This window comes from Cynara cardunculus, unplaced genomic scaffold (genome assembly GCF_001531365.2).
Source record: "Cynara cardunculus var. scolymus isolate 2C unplaced genomic scaffold, CcrdV1 Un_Scaffold_2164, whole genome shotgun sequence".
Taxonomy (NCBI): domain Eukaryota; kingdom Viridiplantae; phylum Streptophyta; class Magnoliopsida; order Asterales; family Asteraceae; genus Cynara; species Cynara cardunculus.
This window is the reverse complement of record NW_020201000.1, coordinates 20,703-30,486: the sequence shown is the minus strand read 5'-3', so window position 1 is coordinate 30,486 and position 9,784 is coordinate 20,703. Positions and strand designations below refer to the sequence as shown.

Genomic DNA, 9,784 nt, shown 5'->3' with positions numbered 1-9,784 from the left:
AAAATTAGAAATGAAATTATGACGTTTTGACAAGAAGAAGATGAAGCAGTTTCGGATGCATGAGAGAGATTTAAGGACCTTCTACGGAAATGTCTTCACCACGGAATCCCTTATTGCATTCAATTGGAGACATTTTATAATGGCATCTCCAGTTCTGCTAAAAGTATTCTTGACGCAACGGCCGGTGGAGCATTCACAGCTAAGACTTACAACAAAGGACATGACATTCTGGAACAAATTTCTAGTAATAATACGGAATGGTCAAATCCTCGTGCTGTTGTTTCTAAGTCTGCTTCAGGTATCCATGAAATTGATGTCATCTCTGCTTTAAATGCTTAAATTGTAGCTTTAACTAATTTGGTTAAAAACAATTTACGTTTGAATGGAGAGAATAATCAAGTTCAATCCATAATGTCCAAGCCACCTATGTCTGAATATTGTGTCTTTTGCGGAGAGGGCCATTCTTATGAATATTGCCCCGGAAATCCCGTCTCGGTGAATTATGTTGGGAGTCATGCTAGAAATAGTCCATTTTCTCCCACATATAATTCAAATTGGAGGAATCACCCCAATTTTTCTTGGGCCGGAAATCCTGGACTTCAACCCCCCGGGGTTACTCAAGTCCAAAATCGGCCACAAAATCCCTCGGGATATGGGCAAGGTGCTTCACACAACTACCAAAATGGACAATCCTCACACTCACATATGCCTAGGCAAAATGCATCGGACGGTAATGGTTCAATCGAATCATTACTTAAAGGTTTTATAAATCAAACCAATGCAATATTAAGGGTAGACCTTTAGGAACTTTGCCTAGTGACACAGAAACCCCTAAGGGTAAAGAACATATCAAAGACATGACCGTGTTGAGTAACGAGAGTTCAAAAGTCAATGATGACACAAGTGAAATCGTCGAAAAACCGACACATCAAAACAAGGTTTCACATGCTTTTGATATGTCAAATTTTCCAATTTTAAGTCATTCCACGGAAGAAACTCAAAAATCTATTTCTGTCCAGAAAACAGTCCCTGTTTCAACTTTCAGTAATGTGCAGCTCTCTGCTGAAAAGCCCGACAGTGGGAAGATTGTGCCCACTGTCCAACCAACCAAATCTGTTCAACCAGCTCCAGATTTGCAGAACTTACCTTTTCTAGAAAGAATGAAAAGCAAAAATGTGGACGAGCAGTTTAAGAAGTTTTTTGACATCTTTAAACACTCCACATTAACATACCGTTGCTAGAAGCTCTCGAGCAAATGTCAAGCTATGTTAAATTTTTGAAAGACATTTTGCATAAAAAGAGAAGGTTGAATGAATTTGAAACGGTTGCTTTGACCAAAGAATGTAGTGCACTCCTTACTTGTAAAATTCCTCCAAAGTTAAAAGACCCGTGAAGTTTCACCATCCCTTGTTCTATAGGAGGAAAAGAAGTAGGCCATGCCCTATGTGATTTGGGGTAATCTTATGCCATTGTCAGTTTTTAACAAGCTTGGAATAGGTGAAGTCCGTCCAAGGACCGTGACTTTACAATTGGCCAATAGGTCCATTGCATATCCTAAAGGTAAAATAGAGGATATTTTGATCCAAGTCGATAAATTTATTTTTCCGACCGATTTTCTAGTTTTGGACTATGAAGCTGACAAGAATGTCCCCATCATCTTAGGACGACCTTTTCTTGCAACCGGGAGAACATTAATTGATGTGCAAAATGGGGAGTTGACCATGAGAGTTAGTGATCAAGAAGTGAAATTTAATGTGTTTAATTCCCTTAAGTTTCATGGAGAGGTAGGCGATTGTTCAGTCATATCTACTTTAGGTAAAGATCTAGAAATAAGTTTGATTGACGTTTCCTACAAAAATAACATTGGGGAAAATCTTGGGGACATTTTGGAAGAAAATGATGAGTTGGAAGATTTGGAAGATTTAGCGGCATTTGAGCAACTTGACTTTAAGGATAGAATTGTCCAACCACCATCCATAGAGAAAGCCCCCAATTTGGAGTTAAAGCCATTACCTAGTCACCTTAAGTATGTTTATCTTATGGAGGAGGAAAAATTACCCGTAATTATTTCTTCGAAATTAAGTAATGAGCAAGAATTGAGGTTGACAGAGGTATTAAAAGCTCACAAAAGAGCCATAGGTTGGACCATCGCAGATATCAGGGGAATTAGTCCCTCCCTTTGCCAACATAAGATTATCTTGGAAGAAAATAGAGTTGGCAAAGTGCAACCGCAAAGGAGACTAAATCCCATTATGAAAGAAGTTGTGAAGAAAGAAATCTTGAAGTGGTTAGATGCGGGTATTATATATCCTATTTCCAGTAGCGAATGGGTGAGTCCGGTGCAATGTGTACTGAAGAAAGGTGAAACTACGGTTATCACCAACGAAAAAAATGAGCTCATCCCCACTAGGACCGTCACCGGATGGCGGATTTGCATGGACTATAGGCAATTGAACCTAACAACCAAAAAGGACCATTTCCCTTTGCCATTTATTGACCAAATGCTAGATAGATTGGCCGGAAAAGAATATTATTGCTTTTTGGACGGTTACTAGGGTTACACCAAATTCACATAGCACCCGAGGACCAAGAGAAAACAACTTTCACTTGTCCTTTCGAAACTTTTGCTTTTAGGCGTATGTCGTTTGGTCTTTGTAACGCACCGGCTACCATTCAACGGTGCATGATGTCAATTTTTTTGGACATGATTGAGGACACTATGGAAGTGTTTATGGATGACTTTTCTGTCATTGGTACATCTTTTGAAAATTGTCTTGACAATTTAAAGAAAGATGTGAAATCCATGATTTAATTTTAAATTGGGAAAAATATCATTTTATGGTACAAGAAGGAATCGTTTTGGGTCACATGATTTCTAAAAATGGTTTGGAGGTTGATAAAGCACAAATCGAGGTAATATTGCAATTGCCCAAACCATCTTCGGTCAAAGGCATTCGAAGTTTTTTGGGACATGCGGGTTTTTACCGTAGATTTATTAAGGATTTTTCTAAAATTGCAAAACCCTTGTGTAATTTGTTGCATGTCGATCAAACTTTTGAATTTACATTTGATTGTAAAAAAGCTTTTGAAACCATTAAAAAGGCTCTTGTCTCGGCACATATTGTCATTGTCCCGGATTGGACAAAACCTTTTGAGGTTATGTGTGATGCAAGTGACTGGGCCGTAGGTGCCGTTTTTGGACAAAAGCGAAAACAGATTTTTCACCCCATCTACTACATAAGTAAAACCTTGGTGGAGGCTCAGTTAAATTATACCACCACAGAAAAAGAATTACTTGCGGTAGTATTTGTATTCAATCATTCCTGATCCTACTTGATTGGCACCAAAGTTACCGTTCATACGAACCACTCTGCCATCAAATATCTCTTTAATAAGACCGACGCTAAGCCGAGACGAGGCTTATCAGATGGGTTCTTCTTTTGCAAGAATTCGATCTAGAGATAGTTTTTTTTTTTGATAGGGTGTCTGGGCTAAAGCCCGACTAATCCCCGACAAATTTGGAGGCTAAACATGGCCCCACTTAAATGTCGCCAACACTCCCCTCCCAGGGCTCGAACTCGAGTTCATGACTATGCCATGCCCAAGCCTTTACCACTATGCTGGAAGGTCTTTGACGATCTAGAGATAGTTGATCGCAAGAGATGTGACAATCAAGTGGCCGATCATTTATCAAGGACCGAAGGCAAAGTGTCAAGTCGGGAAAACCATGTGATAAAAGAAACTTTTCCCGACGAGTATATTTTGGCAATACAAGAAAATCATTCAAATGAACTTCCATGGTATGCCAATATTGCCAACTATCTTGCTTGTGGGCTTAAGCCACATCATCTTCACGGTCAACGTTTTAAGAAATTTCTTCATGACTATAACCACTACTTATGGGACGATCCATCTATTTACAAAATAGGAGCTAATCAGGTCTTGCGAAAATGTGTCCCGAATTTTGAAATCCCATCTTTGTTGAAAGATTGTCATGCTTCACCGTATGGTGGCCATTTTGGTGGACAACGTACAGCGGCAAAAATCTTACAAAGTGGATTTTTTTGGCCTACATTGTTTAAAGACGCATTTAATTTTGTAAAGAGATATGAGCAGTGTCAAAAATGGGAAACTTGTCCCAACGAAACGAGATGCCTTTAAATAATATTCTTGAAGTCGAACATTTCGATGTTTGGGGCATTGATTTCATGGGACCGTTTCCTATGTCTTTCGATAATCAGTATATTTTGGTAGCGGTTGATTATGTTTCAAAGTGGGTGGAAGTTAAGGCATGCCTGAAGAACGATGCGAAAACGGTAATCGATTTTTTACATAAAAATATTTTTGTCCGTTTTGAAACTCCCCGAGCTTTGATAAGCAATGAAGGAACACATTTTATGAATTGAATGCTATCTACCGTTCTTAGCAAATACAACATCCAACACCGAGTAGCTACGACATACCATCCCCAAACGAATGGTCTTGCCAAACTTTCGAACCGAGAAATTAAAAATATTTTAGAAAAGGTTGTAAGACCGGATCATAAGGATTGGTCGCTCAAGTTGGATGATGCATTATGGGCATACCGAACCGCATTCAAGACCCATTTAGGAATGTCGCCGTACCAGTTAGTTTTTGAAAAAACATGTCACCTCCCGCTCGAATTGGAATATAAGGCTTTTTGGATGATAAAAGAATTTAATTTGGACGCAAATTCGGCGGGAGCGAACAGAAAATTCCAACTTAATCAGTTGGAAGAATGGAGATTTCATGCCTACGAGAATGCCAAACTCAACAAGGAAAAAACAAAATTTTGGCATGATCGTAGGATAAATCGCCGAATTTTTGAAAATGGTCAAAAAGTTCTTTTTAATTCTCGACTAAAGCTTTTTCCTGGAAAACTTAAGTCGAGATGGTTTGGACCATTTACCATAGTAAATGTGGGAAAATTCGGAAATGTTGATCTTTTAAACCCTCAGGACAACACCACTTATAAAGTAACGGGCATAGGATAAAGCATTTTCTCCCGGAGGGAATAATCGATCCAACCCAGTGATTTTTGAAAAGGATTTTCAAAACTTTGTAAATATTTTATTTTGAAAGCAAAAATGGAGAAAAAGAAAAAATAATAATAATAAGGAAAATCTGGTGTTTTTGAGTAGACAGTGGGTAGTTTGTGCCCACTGTCTGGGTCATCCGAATTTTAAAAGAGAAGCCAGCAACATTTTATTTTTCTTGTGTCAACATATACATTCTTTTCTTGATAATAGGAAATTGGCTGGAAATTGTGGTGTTTAAGGAAATGACACATGATGTCACCTTGAGGTAAACTTGGGAGATTGTGAAAAGATGGTTTGAGAGTCAAATCATTGGCCAAGGACATTCTTGGATGATTAAGTGGGTTTTTGAGCAAAATGTTTAGAAAAAATAAATAAATGGGAAGGTGATAAAAGAAATTTTTACATTTTTCAAATGTGATGAAGAAGAGCAAGATTTTATTTTAAATAATGACCAATTTTTGAAGAAATCTTGAAAATAAAATTTTCAAGTGTGTATTCTCAACATATTTCTTTTTGTGAAATGTTGGGTAGAATACTTGTATTTTATACAAGTACTTGTACCCTTAGAGGAGACATCATAACATGAGGTCATTCTATTTGGTCATCTTTTTTTTAAAATAAAAACAAAAATAACTTGTAATCATGATCTCTCAAATCACCTTTTTCATTTTTTTCTTTCCCAAAGTTTTAAAAAAAAGTTCTTTTTAAGCAAAACCCACTTATTTCACTTCTCCCTCATTTCTCCTTTCACTCTTTCGTCTCCCACCTTCTTCTTCGAAGAAACCGCCTGCCAAAACTTCCTCCATGGCGCGACCAAAACAGCCGGTCCGCAACCATCCTTCTCGGCGTTCGCTTCGCCGGTGACAGACCGTCGCCGCTTCTACCACCGGTATGCGCAGTCGACCGCACCCACTGCATCCTCGTCAGCCGAGCACTCATCACCCCAGTGCCATCGTTGCGAGCACCATTGCCACCTTCCACAACCTCCCTCCGGCGAGTGTAAGTCCTCCTCCTCCATCTTTATCCATACAACACTCATCACCCCCAACCACCACCGTACTCTCTTATGATGATGATGGTATGGCTGTCCTCACAAGGGTGGCTCTATCATCTCATTTGGCCGCATCATCTTCGACCCCAAAACCATTTTCTATTTCATTGAGTACTTCATACGCCCCTCCCACGATTGCACCATCAAAACCCATTTCTACACCTATCCCAAGTGATGATAAACCAACCCTAGCCTCTTAACCCACGGTTTCCCCAAATCTCTCATGGTTCGATTTGAACCAAATGGGGGAGGGTGAGAATGAAGGCTTGGACGATATTACATTTGATTTTGAAGGTATACCGGAGGGAGGACAAACCGAAACTTTTTCGTTCGAGACACCGTCAACCATTGGTGCCGATAAAAAGCCCGATAAAACCCCCCGAAACAGCCCCTATTGTTGAAAGGAGACAAACTCGTTCATCGAGTCAAGCTTCGGGTGGGCCGAAGACTAAGTCCCAACAATGGCGGGAAAAGGTAAAGCAAAGGTGATGGAGGCTCTCGATGAGGATTATGAGCCGGAAGAGGAAGAAACTCCAGTCCCGACACTGCGTAGACGATGGACTGTTTCGTGATCGAGAGGTACATCTTCATCCTTTGATGATCGGTTGGATCTTATACGAAATAATAGATTTTTGTGTGAATGGGCTTTTGACCCGAAACTTACCGATAAACTGATGTGCGTTAAACACCATTTACTTGCTCATCATTGGGAAAACATGATAGTCATCCCATGCAAAGTAAACGAGACGTTGGTTAAGGAATTTTTCGCAACTATCGGGAGTTCCAAAAATGACACAATCGTCATTCGAGAAACGCAGGTCAATTGGACGGCACCGAAATTAAACTCGATGCTTGGTCTCACCGCTCCCTATTATGTTCATACTGACAATTCATAGATGGTGGATTTGATGTGCCGGAAGACGATATCGCATGAGCGCTTCTTTTACCCGGATGCGGTTGGTCTCAAGACAACCGTAGAAAGATTTTGATGTCCGGATATTTGACGTAAGAGGCAGCCCTTTAGTTTCAGTTTGTGCATCACAATATCATGCCTTCCATGCATGATCGTACATTGTCTCGGGCGAAGTGTATTTTGGTTTATTGCATCATAAAGGAACTCCCGATCGACGTGGGCGCTCTCGTATATTCGACCATACTAACATCGACTGTGCGAGCTAGTTTGCGTTTGATTTTTCCAGGTTTGATCACGAAGCTATTGACAGCCGCAAGGGTACCTGTTTCGGAGCATGACATCATTGCCTTCAACCATTCCTTGCTTGATCAACGAACGGTTAACCGCATGCACAAACCGGACCAAGAAAATACTGACTTAGCCGATGATGCTACCGGTCCACAACTCTCACATGGACCTGTTGCCACCAGCCCTCGAAGGCCCGAAGACCCTGTTGTTCCAGCCTCCAAACCAGCTGCAACTACCCCTCCGACCAATACCGACATCCCGCCAATACCACCTACGGCCACGGGGTATGGTTCGGAGGTTTGGTTATCGCTCATGGCTAGTCAATGGGAGGAATGTAACCAGAAGATGGGGACGATAGTTGATGCTTTAGCCAAGGTTACCGAGAGAATCACTCAAGTGGAAGATCGAGTTGCCGGACTAACGACGTGTTCGGAGAAGTTTTGGATGTATACCCGAGATAGGAACCGGGTCGTGAACAAGTTCCTATCGCACAAGAATGTTATGCTAGCTTCGGAGATCCCGCACTTTCCCGAAGGCCTTTGCTATCCTCAAGTTAGGCTTTTGAAGATTAGACGGACTACCACACCAGATGCCACGGGTGAGGCATCCGCTTCTTGGGACGACACGGGTAAATTGGATTGATCGTCTTCCTTGGTGTTTCGTTAGGACTTTTGAAACTCAAAAACAATATTTTTTGGATTGGGTGTTTAATACTTTATCCGATCGCCTCCTTTTGTGTTCATATATGGTGGTCGTTGATATGTGATTAGGTCTTTTGATAAATTGCTACTCTAACTTACTTTTGTTTCTTATTTGGGCGTTGATAATTTTTTTTGGTATATCGTTGGCTTATTCTTCATTTTCAGGTGCGATTTCCTTGATGAAATCTTTGAGTTGCAAAAATTAAAATGACAGGGCCATCTTTCTTTTTGGCTCAAACACTTTCCATTGTCACCAAAACCAAACACTTTAAACCCGTTTTTACAATGCAGACATTGTTTAGTTTAAGTTTGGGGGAGGTTGTTTGCCAAAATGTTGAGAAAAAAATTCTTGAAATACCAAATGTCTTCGGAAAATTGGAAGACACAAAAAAATAGAAAAAAATAAAGCAAAATGCTTTAACCCAAAGACAAAAAGTGAATATCACTTCTTGGGTTTCTTGAAAGTGTCAAAGACACAACAAAAAGAGCCGAAAAGTCGAAATCATTCAAAGCAATTGTTGTCACTCTAAGACAAGTTTGGGGGAATTTTTTTAGCCAAAAACACTAACCCGATAAAAGTCCCACCGATTAATTTTGCACCTCGAAGATCAAAGATCACTTACATACATAAGTTTAATTTGTATGAGCATAAACCGTTTAATAGCCTCTGTGCTATCTGGACATCTTTAGGTCTGATGGTCCAACAACAAAGCTCTAGGTACATAGTTTCAAAATCATCAAATAGAAGATGTCTGAAGTCAGCTTCTAAGGACGTCCACTCTTTGGAATCTCTTCTTATGACTTTAAACACCTGAAACCTGACATTCAGTAGGCCGTCTGTGTAGATCTCCTTTATACCCACAATCTTGTGCTCAGTCTTCACCATTTCTACTGATTGAGCTTTAGACTTGAGCATATGTGATAACTTTTATTTTTAAGAGTTATTTCCTATTTATTTTCTCCCTTTTTGCTATTATTAAATACCTAATTTTCTTGTTTTTACTCTTTTATTCCAAAAAGTTTTTAAAAAATGATGAAACACAAAGAAAGAGGTATTATTCCAAAAACCTGTATTTTTCTGACAGCACTGCCCACTGTGGCACCACTGTGGGATGTCTACCAGCCTTGTTGCAGCTTCTTGGGAAACGTACAGCTTGAAGATTCATCCAGATATTTTCTCCAGTTGTATATGAGTTGTCTTCCTTCTTATATTTTATTTTTATTTGTATTTTCTTAGACTTGTAGTAATTACCTTTAAGGTAATTATTGGGTGTACCTTACTCCCTTTCTTCTCCCCTATATAAAGAGGCCTTGGGGAGCCATTTTCAAGTGTGCCCAACACCATATAAGACACAATATTCTCTAGTGTGTCTCTCTTCCCTTTTTCTTAATTATTATTATGCTTTTAAATTATGTCTTTAATTTATGTCTTTAAATTATGTCTTTAATTTCTAATATTTTACTTCCTTGTACTAGTAATTTAGTTTTACATTAATGCAATTTATATTTCAGTGTTATTTTATGTCTTTAATTACTTTTATTATGTCTAGCTAAATTACTTGTATGGGTGGGGGTGGGGGTGTGGGTGTGGGTGTGGGTGTGAGTTTAACTTATGATGTTTTATAATATTTGGGTGTTTTTATCTTTTATCACTTTGTAACTTGGTCACTTAAGACGGTGCTTAAAATGCGGATAAGCTGATCATTTTGAAGTGTTAATATTATATCTTAGACCCAGAGATGGGCGGATCCGAAATACGGCTTAAGTGATG

The 9,784-nt window shown here is 39.4% G+C and overlaps 1 non-coding gene across 1 annotated transcript; it reads right to left on the bottom strand.

Annotated features, from left to right (window-relative positions):
- Positions 1-107, bottom strand: LOC112502912. The gene has a single exon (XR_003067793.1). It is a non-coding gene; the product is annotated as a small nucleolar RNA R71 (small nucleolar RNA).
- Positions 108-9,784: the final 9,677 nt, after the last annotated feature.